Raw genomic sequence first — 15,866 nt, 5'->3', positions numbered from 1 at the left:
ATCATAATTAGATGAACCCTGCAAATAACCATGTTCTGTAAATTTAGCAGACATTACTAGGTCAGACATCATATCATTAATACTTTCAAAGTCCCAATCATCAGCAAATGTGCTTGGTTTTACAAAGTCACTTAACAAGATCTTAAATTGGTGTGGATACTTCAGGATTTCAACCGGGCCATAGATTTCATAATCAGTATTGTCCCATGCTACACCGCCTGGTATAGGGTTGGCTGTGAAGTTCACTGAAGAAAGTTCTCTTTTCTTGACGTGTGAAGTTGTGTGTGGTTTAAGGACCAAGTTGATTTTCTGGCTTGCTGTGTCCATTTTAGCATATTTTCCCTCAATGAAATGCCCCAAGCATAGTACCATGATGAGCCAAAGTATGAGGATAAATGCACCTAATGTCACCCAAATTTCAATCCATGGAGAAGTCAGATAGGTTCTCTTTAGTTGATGAAAAAGTTCCTTTGCTTTGTCTTTAAAAGTTTTTGTTGATGGCTGTACTTCTGGTTCGCTTTGTTCTTCTGAAGAATCATCGAAATTGATGAAGTAGCCGGATGCCGTTCTGTCAATTGTTCCAATTGTTTCTGGATTTCTTTTTGCTTTTGGCTTTTGCTTTGTTTCATTAGAAAATTCCGTAGTTACATCATCGTAGGTTGTTGTTTCTTGATGAAAAGCTTTGATTTGGGTTTTAAGAGGTTCAAGTTCCATTGCTTTGTTGCATAGTCCTTGTTGTTTCACTGTAGATTTTCCAAATGTGATCAATCTTTCAGTTTGAACCTCTGTGGATGTAGCAAACTTTGGTGTTCTGCTACTTCTTGGGAGTCCACTTGGCCTACTATTTGTTATCGGCCACATGATTGTGGTTTAACCAGGTCGATGGATATGACTCGGTTCTCCTTTTTACCAGCAAGGGGCAGTAGTACTACTGATCTTGTCCCGTTGACAGACAAGACAGGAACTGCTTTTCTGTAAGAAGGCCCAAATTCCTTCTTTACCGCGATCTTTTCTCTGACCAGATCCCCGACTTTTGGAATCCAGACAGGCCTTGCTGGGACAGGTGGTTTTTCTTCAGTGGTTGCTGGCTGCTGTTTCAACTTTATGTTGCTCAGGTCTTTTCTTGTTTCATTTAAGTCCTGTAAAATAGCCAAGCGATCTTTGATATCAAAGCATTTTTCTTTAACCGCTGAAGTCTGACTATCGAAGTCCTGGATTAACATTCTAGTCCCAAACAATAGTTCGTACGGACTGAATCCTTTCAGAGAATTTCTTGGCAGGTTATTTAGACTACGTTGGATACTTATTAAATGTTTGACCCACCCAGCTCCCGAACCTAATACCTTTGCTGTTATAGATTGCTTTATGCCTTGGTTTTTTCTTTACACCATCCCGTTTCCCTCAGGAAGGAAGTGAGAAGAGTCCCGCAATCCAATGTTCATTCTGGCCAGGCACCCCCCATAAGCTGTTTTTAGAGCTAGAGTGAAGATTTTGGTCAGAACGTAACATGCTTCTTGCGTATATGCCATTATAGACTCGCAAATCTTTTATAACAGTTCTGGCGTCAGCCGAAAGTTGGGGTCTACATTATAAGTGAAAATAGTCTCTTCATGTTAATACGACGCATTTTCATACTGGGTTCTGTTTGTTTGTTGATTTGATACCTTCTGGAGTGAAACGCCATGATAATAAACCGTTTCTCTCGCCACTGCGATCCCTGTTGCAGTCTGGGCAGTTTTTTACAAAAATGTGATGATGCAGGCTCATGCCTGGCCACCAGTACACTGATTGTAATTCTTCCAGAGAATCTTTTAGCTTAAGGTGTCTGAGACCCTCACCCATATGTGCGTCTGCTATTAACAAGCCTCTCCTGTCCATGTTTGGAATTACTCTATCCCCCACTCCAGGGATTCGAGCAAAAGGAACGGAGTTTGCATCGATTATGTATGTATAATTGAGTGGATAATTGATCGGTAGTGCAGAGCAGTCGCCTTTTGATGACGTTTTTACTGCCAGCACAGTTTCACCGTCAATGTATTTTACTGCACGCTTTTTTGTAGCTACGGAAGCCGATTTAGTTGCTACCGCTGTGGCTATCTCAGCCAATGAATTCCCTGCAACGTGAACGCCATCACGCTGATGACTCAGTGAGTGTATCACGTGAGTTTTTGGTAGTTCTTTCTGTAAAAGAACTACTTGTTCCCAAAGCACTTTTTGCTTTATTGTTGCACCTGTGTCATCTTTGTAACCGTTTTGAATCCATTTCTGTAAATCGTTATTGTATGATTTGACGCAGTAATACGAATCGCACACTATAAGTGTCGGGAATTCGCGATCGGCATTATCTAGCGCCATTTTTAACGCTATTAGTTCAGTTTGTTGTTCTGAATTATTTTCCACTGAGTGTGTTTTTGTAAGTAGAGGTCTTAATTTACCTCCACGCCACACTTCTTTTACAATTTCGCATGTGGCGTTGTAAGCCAGCTCTCCCCAAACTGAGGGTTGAGCATGTCCGTCTGTATATATTACACAGGCGTACTGTCGTAAAGGCAGAATATCGATCGGCCGAGGGTATTCTCTCTCATATTCTAGATATTTTAATTCTTTCATTTCCGGGTCAAAATAGTATTTTACTTTGTCTGTAGCAACAGAATTTACCCATTGTATCCATTCTGGATTCAGTGCCGTTGTAGGTAAATTACATGGTGTTGTTAAGGCTTCAAAAGCTGATTCTGCTGTTCTGACTGTAACCTGTCTACTGTCGGCTTGGTATTTCTCTTTTGCTACAGCTGTTTGAACCGCATGAACAATGTTTTCCTTAATGCTGAACCTTTTTTCAGCTTCTGTGTACAAATGTGATTTGTATGCTATTGGTACCTTCTCTCCCTCATTAGAGGTTAGGTATGTGAATCCGCATCTTCCTGGGATGACTCGAATCACAAGGTTGCGTGTGTTGTCACGTGTTTGTAATTTTGTTTTAACTAACATATCTGTTTGTAAAGACCTCAAAATTTCTGTGTGTTTTTGAGTCCAATTGATTCTTTTAAGATCTGGTTTTATAAGGTCATAGAGAGGTTTAACTCTCTCTGCATAATTTATAATGTAAGTTCTTCCGAAATTTAGGAAACCTAGAATTGATTGTAAGTTTTTTATTGTTCTAGGTGCTTGGATTACAGCACATTTCTCTAGGAAATTGTCAGCCAGGCTTTTGCCTTCACTGGATAGTTCATATCCTAAAAACAGGACAGTTAGATGGGCAATTCTTGACTTTTTAAAGTTGAATTTGTAACCCTCTGCTGCGAACCCAAGTATTATGGTGTTCACTCTCTTCAAGTGAGTATCCAAGTCAACATCTGTTAGATATATGTCATCGACATAAGATAATGCCTCATCATCATATATCTGTAGTAACTCTGTTACTCTTGCTGAGAATAATCCTACGCTATTCTTAAACCCCTGGGGCAAACAACAGAAATTTTTTTGCGCGCCATTTATTGAGAACGCGGTCAAATATCTGCTCTCTGGTGCTATATTTTGACAGAAGAATCCATTAGAGATGTCTAATGTTGTTTTGTATTTTTTGCGCACTATGTTATTCATTAGTGCAGCACTATGCGAGTTTTGTACTGCAAAGGTTTTGCAACATGAGTTAAGGTGTCTGTAGTCCAAAACAAGGCGATATGAATTGTCTGGTTTGGAGACAGGAAACAAAGGATTATTCATTTGTGAGGTGCAAGTTTCAATCACCCCCTGGTATTCCAGTTGATCTAGGATCTCTTTTACCCGTTTTCTAGCTTCTTGCTTAATTGGGTACTGCCTTTGAGCAGTAGGTTGTGATTTTAACTGGATTTTGTGAGGAGGAGAGTCCTCATCCCATCCCACATGGTTTTTATATAATGCAGGAGCTTGGGCTACTGCCCACTTTCTTGCAAGTGTATATTTTTTATGAATTGGAATATGATTTGAGAAGGCAGGCATAATTATTTCTTCGCCATGAGGACACTCCCTGACAAACTCTGGTGGCCAGTCTCTTTCAGCTAGAAGGATATCATAGCCCTTGGAGAGATTATCCCAAAAGAGACCCCTTATTTCCTAGTCTTATCCCCCTCTATACGCAATGTTATTTCATATATTTTATGAGGTTTGCTAACTCTGGTATCTGCAGTTTCCACCTGAATGTATTCATTCGTGTCCACTGTCTCCAGATGATTCATAAGGATCTTGCGAGCTATGCTCACTTCTGCTGCGCTGTCTAGCATTGTCTGAGCCCATTCTCCGTTTTTCAGCTGTGTCCTCAGTATTCTCGGCATGGTTGATTACTTTAATACTGGCTACCTTCTTTTTTGGAAACTGTAATTTTTTATTTTGATGAGCAGGTTCCTTGTCTTTGGACTTGACGTGCTCTTCTCTGTGTTCTGACCGTTCTCTTCTTTCCGATTTCTGCGAGGAAGTCTGAAAAGATCGAGAGGGACGTGTATCAATATCTTGATATCTATCAGGTTTCTTCAGATTATCCCTATTTCTAAGGTTGTATTTTTTCTCAGAGGGCTCCCTCTGGGGAGACTTGTGTCCTTGGTCCGGAGATCTTTCTCTCCGCCGAGGAGACCTTCCTCTGGACTGGAATCTTTTTTCTTTAGGAGTGGATTGTTTATTTCCATCCCAGCTCTTTTTTTGAGTGTTTAGATTATTTTTAATAAATATTTTTTTCAGGTTTTTCAATACGTTGGGGTTTTACAGGTATTCCACCCAAACTATCTCTTCCTAGTTCTTCATAGGATTTTTCTATGATTCTGGCAATTTCAAATGGTTGGTCTGCTATATCTGTCTCTTTCAACCTCTGGCGGATCGCCACATTTGCTGCTTCTCCCTTTATATTGGCTAGTAATATTGCCGAGACCTGCTTGAAGTCTTTTAGTAATTTCATACCAAGAGTTAAAGCAGGTTCTGGACCGTATTCATCTTGAATTTGTTTTAGCACATCTGGTATTACTGACATGGATGGAACACCATGGTGTCGATTCCGATCCGGTAAAATGCGCTCCGAATGGTCGTACGGAGAGTTTTTTCCCCGTACGAATCGTGTCCGTAGACGTCCCGTACGTACGATGAAGTACGATCCGTACTAGGTGCCGAACTCCGTACGAGTCGTACAGGACTCCGTACGACTCAAATCTCCATACGAATCTCACTCGGAACCCGCTGTACACGACATCGCGGCACGTTTTTACGACCCAGCAAGTACGATTCGTGTCGGGTACGCGCCGTACGACCCTTTTCCTACGGGAGCCGAAAACAGTCGTAAACGCAGAGTTCGCGCCGAAACAGGTACGGAACGCCCCCCCCCCCGGGTACGGCACGTACCCCTCATGATCGCAGGGGTACGCGGCGTACCCCTGTGGTCATGCGGGGTACGTGCCGTACACCCAGCGTACATGGGGTATGCACCGTACCCCATGTACAGTGGGTGTACGGCACGTACCCCATGTACGCTGGGTGTACGGCACGCACCCCGCATGACCACAGGGGTACGCCGCGTACCCCTGCGATCATGGGGGGTACGTGCCGTACGGTGTGTAGGTGATCGTGCGCTTTTCCGTACGAATCGACGTGTACCGTACGAATCGCGTACGGGTCGGCCGATCGGGATCGGAATCGTCCGGTCGTACGGCGTCTGTACGAGTCGTACGGAAACGGCTCCGGATACGATTCGTACGCCGGATTATTTTACCGGATCGGAATCGACCCCCATGTGTTTTTGTGTAAATGGAAGCAAAGACTGTACCCCAAGTGTCACAGTCCTCCACATGTGGTGCGATTCCCATTGGAAGACAGATAGTCAGAATCCAATGTTTCTCAACCGGGGTGGTATCTGGAAATACCGCCTCTATTTGAGTGATTTTTTGTGCTAACCAGAATGGAATTTGTTCACGTTTTGCGGGTACTTTACCTAGACAGGACTGTATGTTCTGTGGTGTAATTTTATTTGTGTTCCCTTGGTGAGGGATCAGCTGTGGAATTTTAATAGCTGGTAGGACTGTTGAAGTCCGCATTACATATTGGACTAATTGTCTGTGTATTTTAATTAGTTGTTTTAGCTGTGCTAAAAGTTCTGGTGCAGACATTTCTTCAATGTCTGGATGTGGTGTGTATCCGGATAGGACCGGCCACGTTGCTCCTGGTCTACCTAGTGGACCGAGCCTGGTGATGTGATTATTATGTTTTAGGGCGCCATTAAACCAGAGCAGGTGCTCTTGGTATTTGAGTGGTATTTCCACCTCCTCGAAAGGAGTGTGCTCATTAGGAGGTTCCTCTATTTTGTAATAGTGGAAGTCCTTTGTTACAGCGTTTGCTGCTGGAAAGTTTATCCATGAATAGAATACCTCTCTCTGCCGATATTCGTGTGCCTCGATTACGAATATGACTGTACCACCTCTCGGTGTCAGCCCATTTTCAATAAGTTTTAAAGTTATAGATTTCCTTATATTGACCTGGATGAGTATTGCCTCCGGGTCTTGCTGTAGGAGACTATTGTCAGCTGCTATGAATTCAGCTGCTGTTCTAGCTGTCTCCCTTTCTTCTTCAGTTTCTGACATTCTAATGTCAAGAAAATTATTTTATTTATTTGCAGATCAGGTTTCTATGGAAACAAAGATTAGATGCACAATATTTTGGAACAGTGTATCCTTCAACGTTGAATAAACCAAGAACCTTACATAGGAGTCTCCTCCTACTAAGTTTGGCGGATTTAACCTTTCACCCACTCCAGACGTCTTTGGAGTATTATGGGGAAAAGGGGTCTGTGTGAAAAAGCACGACTGAGTTACTCTAATGTCTTACGTTAGATTTATCGCCTATCCAAACAGTTGGGCGCCATGTAGTGTAGTTCCTATCATCCCAATAGGCTCTGCGCATTGGAATAATATCTTCAATAGTATAGACGTAGGACAGAGGTTAACTAGGTCTTCTACTGTCGATATTAGACTTAAAGTTTAGTGTTTGCCAGCTAGCTCAGAGTTCACTAGAAACTTTCTCGAATAGACAAGGAGGAGTTTAACTTCCTTGGATAGACAAGAAGGGATTTAGTTTCTGACAACCATAGAACATGACAACTTTGCTCTCCCCTAATCAAGAGTGTATCTCTAGAGTCGTGTGAAAACAAAAGACAACTTATTTTACTCAGTCAGTTCAGTGCATTCTTAGTTTCACCAGATTGTAGAGAAAAGGAAGAGACGGGCGTGTTCAATAAAAAGATGTTATTTATTGATCAGTCTCTTTTCTCATACAAGAGAAATGAATCGCTATTATTGCAATACTTATAGTTAAGTAAAGTGCATACAGTAATAACAGAATTATAAAATAATACTGTAAAAGCATTGATATGGTTTCTTAGCCATATGATACTTAAAATGGATAAAATAGATACATTTAGAAGGCTGGAGGGCTGGTATCTCTATCTCAGGTCTTGATATTCCACCTGCCTGCGAGGGCTGCTTGGAAGCGCCGGAGCTGGATTTCTCGGCAGGAGAAAAGGCAGCGTCTCTCTCTCAGCGCGTCAGAAAGGAGGGGCAGCGTCTGTGGGCTTCGCTGTCAGCTGGGCTCCTCGGCAAGTCTCGCTGCTCCAATCTTGTCACCACCTCGTGTGTTTGCTTAAGGCAATGTCGGTATTATTTATACCTGAAAGGTGCCGGGATTGACGTAAGGATGGACATAAATACGTCAATAAGGATGTCATACGAACTTGATCGTTCGCACATACTTTCCTGTGTTCTCGGCTAAATCAAAACAATGGCTGTGGGGATTTCCCAGATCGTGGTAGGTTTGATTTGTTTTGAGAACACCGTATGCCTATGAGGGGGCTGGAGGAATAGTGCTTGACTAATGATGGCATGCGCTATGACCTAATCAGATAACGGGCTTCTGTGCCATTGTGTGGCTAATCAGATAACGGATTTCTGTGCAGTTGAATGGCTGCTAGTTAATTATTAACCAGACAAGGGTCAGAAACAGGGGGATCGATATAGTACCCATAATAAATACATCACAGTTTGCATCGGTCGACTATCTCAAATGCACTGCTCAGGTCCATAAAAGTGAGGTATACTGGGCCTTCCTTCACAATTGTATACTTCCCCACTATTAAATTCAGGTTAAGGTATTGCTTCTGTGTTTCCAGGCCTTCCTCGAAATCATATTGAGCCCTGCTCAGTACTCCATACTGCTTGGCCCAGCCCTCCAACCTGTGAAGAATCACCTGACCAGCTACCTTGACTATAGAGTCAAGGAGTGAGATTGCCCTGTATCGGTAAGGAACCTGCCTAAGGCCCTTCTTCAAAACTGGAACAATAGTGGCTTGCTGCCAAGAGGCGGGGATCTTGCAAGATGCTGCAGCATTCAATGCAGTAGTAATGATGGGCGCCCACGGTTCAATGTTGCCTTTATACTTCTCCATGGGAACTCCACCCGGTCCCGGGGCTTTGTTTGAGGGGCTATAATTACCTCCTCAAGATCAAACCAAAATGGTAAAGGGAAGTAGGGACAGATGTCATCAAGCTCAACAGTCATCTCGTTCTCATACGAGTAAATATGCTTAAAATGGTCAGTCCAGCTCTGGGGAGTAATATTTGAACCCAAACCCTCACTCTTATTTGTGAAATGCAGTTTGTCGTTAACAATTGCCCAGAACATTTTAGGGTCCTTTTTCTTGTAGGAAGTAACACGGCCATTCTAAGCTTCTGCCTTGATGGCTAACTTATGCTTTTTAACTGCAGACTTTCACTGTTGTCTAGTTTTAGTATGTTTTCCCGGTCTCTAGGCCTAGAATTTAGAGCATCCATCAGATTTTGGTTTACAACCTTACATTTGTTGACAAACCACCCTGGGATGGAAGTGTAGGAAAGTGGGGTTCTGTTGCAGTATCCCCCACACTTTTTGCCTGGCTTTTGATGCAGCTTTGACTCTAGAGTACTGGGTCCCTCCTTGCCAGGTTCCCAGTACCAGTGTTTTTTCTCTAAAACTGTACCACAATTGGCACAACTTCAGACCCCCATGTAAGTCCCTAGTAAATGGTACTCTCGGTACCTAGGGCATTGGGACTGCAGGGGGTTCCCCATGGACCCCTAACTAAGCCATGCAAACTGCCACTGCACCTGCACGCCTTGGTGCAGACAAAATTGATAAAGTGGACAAGACACATTGGCTGTGTACCATTTCAAAGCAGCACTGCCTAAGATATGGGTAAGTCACCCCTCTAGCTGCCTTACAAGCCCTAAGGCAGGGTGCACTTTATTTCCGGTGTGGGCATAACTGCATGAGCAGATATGCCCCTACAATAATTAAGTCTACTCTTAATATTGTAAGTGCCAGGGAAGCCATAGAGAGTACATGAGCTGGAAACTTGAGAACTCACGTTCCCCAGCACCGTGCTGGCTTCACTGAACCCAGGAGTGTTTGGTACCAAACAAAACCTCTTAATAAACCCACACTGATCCCAGTGTTGGATTTATTAAAATATGTACCCAGAGGGCACCTCATAGGTGCCCCCTGAAAACCTACCAACCCTGGTTTGGGCTCTAAATGGCTCAAGGCAGCCTGCCACTACCAGACATGTTTCTGAACCCCTGGGTTGAGAGCCCTTGCCCTCTGAGGCAGAATCAAAGTCCAGCTTCAGAGGAGGTGTCACACCTCCACCCCCGGGAAGGCCCAGTGGGTGAGAGAGAAGCTTCAAAGGCCTTGCCACCTTTTTAATTTGACCCCAGCCTCTGCTACTAGCAGTAGATGGTAACCCCCTTTTCAAACCCCCCACTTTTGGCGGGAGAACCAGCGGGAAAACTAAGTGAGAATAGGAGGTTGACCCCCCTTCGCCAATTCAACTCCACCCCTCAGTTGCTGAAGGCGGAGTGAAGCACATTTTTCAGTGCCCACAATCTTGAAGATGGTGGGACTTGTCCAACCAGGGTTAGGACTATGCCACCCTCCCACAGGAGGGTGGCATAATGGAGGGTGTAGACACCCCAGTTAAAGAACCCATTGGTCTCTACCTGTCACTCCCCCGTAACACAGCTAAATTCAGTATTTAGGTGGCACCCCCAGACCTTGAAATCAGAGTCCTAATGACCTATGAAGCCCAGGCGCCAAAGAGGTGCTCCAGCAAGAAAGAAAAAGGACCAGTGACTGACTTGGTCCCAGCCCTGATGGCCTGTCTGGATCACTGACATAATATCGACTGTCATATTATCGAGATGTCAAAATATCGAGGTAAAAATATCGACTGACAAAATATCGACTTCCTATCTTCAAACAGGTAAGTACAAAAATATCGACTTTAAAATATCGAGTGTAAAAAATATAGACTGTCAAAATATCGTTTTTTTAAAATGTCTTAAAAGTCATTTAAAAGTAATATAATACTAAATAAAATTAATTTTAACTTATTTAAAATACTTAAATAAACATAACATTAAAAAATAAGTAATATAACTTTAAATTTAGTAATTTATTTTGAATACATATATATATATATATATATATATATATATATATATATATATATATATATACATATTATTAACAAAACATATACAATATTTTTACCGTAGGATAGCAAGAGGTTTAAATGTACTGTAACGACTCCAGTGAGTGCAACAGAAGGGAAAGCGTTGGATAGCGTAGGGGTAAAAATTACTATTCCCACTCCAGAGAGTGCAACAGTAGGGAAAGCGTTGGATAGCGTAGGGGTAAAAATTACTATTCCCACTCCAGAGAGTGCAACAGTGGGGAAAACGTTGGATAGCGTAGTGTTTAAAATTACTATTCCCACTCCAGAGAGTGCAACAGTAGGGAAAGAGTTGGATAGCGTAGGGGTAATTATTACTATTCCCACTCCAGTGAGTGCAACAGTAGGGAAAACGTTGGATAGCGTAGGGGTTAAAATTACTATTCCCACTCCAGAGAGTGCAACAGCAGGGAAAGAGTTGGATAGCGTAGGGGTGAAAATTACTATTCCCACTCCAGAGAGTGCAACAGTAGGGAAAGTGTTGGATAGCGTAGGGGTTAAAATTACTATTCCAACTCCAGAGAGTGCAACAGTAGGCAAAGAGTTGGACAGCGTAGGGGTAAAAATTACTATTCCCACTCCAGCGAGTGCAACAGTAGGGAAAGCGTTGGATAGTGTAGGGGTAAAAATTACTATTCCAACTCCAGAGAGCGCAACAGTAGGGAAAGCGTTGGATAGCGTAGGTGTTAAAATTACTATTCCAACTTCAGAGAGTGCAATAGTAGGGAAAGTAAATACTTTATATATAAATATAAATAACATAAATAGTAATACCAATTACAAATTAATTAAAATATTTAACAATTGGATAAAACATATTAAATACTTATTTATAAATACAAATTAAAATTATTTAATTATAAAAATTACCTACTAATACTAATTAATTAACTATTAACAATAAATTAATTTTCAATTTAAAAATTAATCTATTAATTTTAATTACCAATTATATTTTAATTAATTACCAATTAATAATAATGTAACAATTATTTCTAAATAAATATCAATAAATAAATTTACAAATTTAATTAATTATAATTAAATTACTTCCCACCCTATTCCCCTATAAACCCACAACCCGCTACAGAAAATAAATTACTAAAATTATAATATTTATCAATTAATCAATTATAATTAATTATCAATTATATTTTAATTAATTACCAATTAGTAATTAATTAACTATTAATTCTAACTAAATATCAATAAATTAAAAAATATTTAATTATTTATAATTAAATTACTTCCCACCCTATTCCCCTATAAACCCACAACCCGCTATAGAAAATAAATTACTAAAATTAAAATATTTATCAATTAATCAATTATAATTAATTACCAATTATATTTTAATTAATTACCAATTAATAATCAATTAACAATTAATTCTAAATAAATATCAATAAATAAATTAACATGTTTAATTAATTATAATTAAATTACTTCCCACCCTATTCCCCTATAAACCCACAACCCGCTACAGATTTATATTACACAAACAATTAAAAATAATATTAACTTACCTTAAATTCGATATTTTTGTTGTCTATATTATGTCTAGTCGATATTATGTCCATTCTATATTTTTGATTCGATATTATGTCCATTCTATTCGATATTAACTTTTTTCTAGTCGATATTTTTGTTGTCTATATTATGTCTAGTCGATATTATGTCCATACTATATTTTTAACTCGATATTGTGTCTAGTCGATATTATGGAATCGATATTTTGACTCTATACCACACTGTCTGTTGCCTTTCACCCATGCTACAATTGTCGATTCGTCCTATAGGTCCAGCGACCTCCAAAACTCTGGGTGCACTGCCTGCCTTCTATGAAGACCAAGAAACTCCTGTGGAGAGCGGACCTGTCCAAGAGGAAACCAAGTTAAAACCAAAAGGCTCTGCCCTAAGAACCTCAAAACTGGCTCCAGACCCACCTCTGCAACGATGCCCACGGCCCGGGTCCAAGTGGCCTTCCAAGTGAAGGTTCCCCAAGCGATTCTGAGCCAGAGTCCACCATGGGTTAACCCCTGCTGTACTCTACCCTGATGTCTGCAACATTAATCCAAAGACACCCCCTGATCACGACCTGCCCGGTAAGCTGTTACAGACGCAAAAGGACAGCCCTGCACCCAAAGTCCCTGGGCCTTGGGGAACTTGACCAATGGTGTCCCTATGTCACCTTGCATCAGAACTTACCTGGGCAGCTGTGTGTTTTCTACGCTCAGCCTCCTGGCCCGAGACTGCAGCCTTTCTCCAAAACCGATCCCCCCCCATTGATTTCACCTAGCTGCCCCAGCGCGACTGAGGGTGTAAGTTTGGTGCCGCCCTGTGACCCCCGTGCTTATGTTAACTCCTGGAGATTGACCCCTGACACTGCTTTACTTACCTGTGGGCAGCGCACCTTCGATCACCCCCAGTTTCCATTGGTTAACATTGGGTGCCTGACTCCGAATTCGACCTCTGCACCAGGCCACCCCATGTCTACTGGTGGTGCACAGCTATCTTGAACCTTGCCTGGTGTTGACTACAGAACCCGAAGACTGGATTCGTAAGTCATGTACATTTGCATTGCATATGTTAACTTATGACGTCGTTTGACGTCTGTTCTTTGTTGTCAGTAATTACAAGAGTTCCATATTTGTGGAAGTGTGGAGAAGTGTGGCTCAATGGTTAGAGCGGCAGAGTGGAGAAGTGTGGCTCAATGGTTAGAGCGGCAGACCCTGATGCAGAGGTCTAGCCCGGGACCAGGGTTCAATTCCCCTCCTCGGCGGGTCTTGGGCTCAAAATTCCACGGACCTGATAATTCTCGCCTCGGTGCCTATTCCAATCATGGATCCCACTCTGCAACTCTGGGCAATAGCTTGCTTAATCTCCACAACGGCCCCCACAACGCTAAGGATGCCTGGCTTCACCTTGGGGGTGCCCAGGAGTGGACACCTCACAGGGAAAGCCAGGATGGGTTCCACAGCGGTATTCGTACAAGCGCCTTGAGACCCTTGCGGGTGAGTAGTGCGCTATACAAGTATCAATTTACAATTTATAATTTACAATTTATATTTCTGCGGGCGGGGGATTTAAAAATGCCCGTCATCAGGAGTTCGGCTCTATACTTGTAAACAACTAGTATGCGTGATGCGGGTCACCGAGCCATCATTTATGAATTATACTGGGATAGTACACTATCGTTACGAACTGCGAGTTGAGACTATTTAGCTGTGTACATTTGGTGCTCTACCACACTAATATGACCGCGGATTGCACATGGCAGTGTATGCCACGTAATTACGTTATTTATTGTCACTTGATTAAATAAATATTACAATTTAGGCCCAGGTGGTGGCATCCGGTAAAGCGGTCTTCAGGGTCGGCAGACAAGGAGGACAGTTGTGGAGCAGCTCAGAAGGAGCACACATCGGGACAGTGGGAACCAGATTCGGGTCCGACTGTGGCATCACAGGCGGATTGGGAGGGAGGGGGTGAGTAAGCCTTTGAGAAGTCTATTGACAACAGGGGACTTGGGAGGAGAGGGCTGATTAGGGAGCCTGGGGGGGGCCGAGATTGCAGAGAGAGGGCCCTTGGTGGTGCCCAGAGAGCAGCCCTGCCGGGCCAGAGAGGAAGGATGCAGGGGGACCTCGGAGGGAGGGGCAGAGAGAGGATCCACAGCGTTTGCTGTGCACTGTGCCACAGGTTTGTTCCACCTGCATGTGTGTGCCGATTTGGTGGAGGGACGCCTGGCTGCCAGAATGACACCGTGGACCTCGGGAGGCAAGTCAGGCGGGGTCGGCTGTCGCCACTCGGTCTCCACGCATGCGGGTGGAGGCTGGACGGGCTCGGGTGAAGGACCGTCCCCTGCTGCTGCGACGGAGGATCCTCCTGGAGGGGTGGTCGGATTGGGGGATCCGTGCTCATGCTGAGTGGCTCGGGATGCCGGGCTCTTTGAGCCCAGTCCGGAGCCACAGGAGTGGCTTGGGCCCAGTTGCGCCTGATCTTCTTCGGCACTCTGGGTGGAAGTGATGTAGACGGAAAGGCGTACAACAGACTGCAGTTCCACGCGTGACGAAATGCGTCGCCAAGCGAGTGCCGCCTTGGAAATTCCAACGTGCAGTACTGCTGACATTGTGCATTCTCTTCAGTGGTGAATAGATTTATTTATAAAGTTTTATATAGCACGAACTTGATCCCAAAGGATATCAGAGCGCTTTACAATTTGATGTAAAGGTAACAAATCAGAATATTAGTCTAACATTGGGAATCTAATGGGCACTGAATCAACTAGAACAAGCATAACAGCTCATTATAACCTGATTATGTGGAGAGAGCATGTGGTGTGTGTTATCAGATAATGTGGAGAGAGCATGTTGTGTGTCTAACTGATGTGGAGAGAGAATGTGGTGTGTGTTATCAGATGATGTGGAGAGAGCATGTGGTGTGTCTGTTATTAGATGATGTGGAGAGAGCATGTGGTGTGTCTAACTGATGTGGAGAGAGCATGTGGTGTGTGTTATCAGATGATGTGGAGAGAGCATGTGGTGTGTGTTATCAGATGAGGTGGAGAGAGCGTGTGGCATGTCTAACTGATGTGGAGAGAGCATGTGGTATGTCTAACTGATGTGGAGAGAGCATGTGGTGTGTGTTATCAGATGATGTGGCGAGAGCATGTGGTATGTATAACTGATGTGGAGAGAGCATGTGGTATGTCTAACTGATGTGGAGAGAGCATGTGGTGTGTCTAACTGATGTGGAGAGAGCATGTGGTGTGCCTAACTGATGTGGAGAGAGCTTGGTGTGTGTTATCAGATGACGTGGAGAGCACACGGCAGCCACCACGCATGACGATGCGCGCGAACAACCCGGAGTGCCATGGGAAGGCTCCACATGGCAGCCACTGTACAAGAGGATGCGTGCAAACAACCCAGAGTGCCACAGGAAGGATCCACACAGCAGCCACTGTACAAGAGGACGCGCGTGAACAACCCGGAGTGCCACGGGAAGGATCTACACGGCGGCCATTGTGCAAGAGGACGCGCGTGGGCGGCCCGGAGTGCCACGGGAGGGACCCACACGGCGGCTACTGTGCAAGGGGACGCCCGCGAACGGCCCAGAGTGCCCCAGGAGGGATCCACATGGTGGCCACTGCGCATAAGGACGCGTGTGAACTACCCAGAGTGCCACGGGAAGGATCCATACATGCTCTCTCCACTTGGGGAGCACTTATGAATACATATGAGACATATGTCCATTGTTGAAAGTACAATCATTAATGGATTGAATATTCCATGGTAGCTGATATCATTAGCTCCTG

The sequence above is a fragment of the Lissotriton helveticus genome, chromosome 9, assembly GCF_964261635.1.
Source record: "Lissotriton helveticus chromosome 9, aLisHel1.1, whole genome shotgun sequence".
NCBI classification, from domain to species: Eukaryota; Metazoa; Chordata; class Amphibia; order Caudata; family Salamandridae; genus Lissotriton; species Lissotriton helveticus.
Note: the sequence above shows the minus strand (reverse complement) of the source record.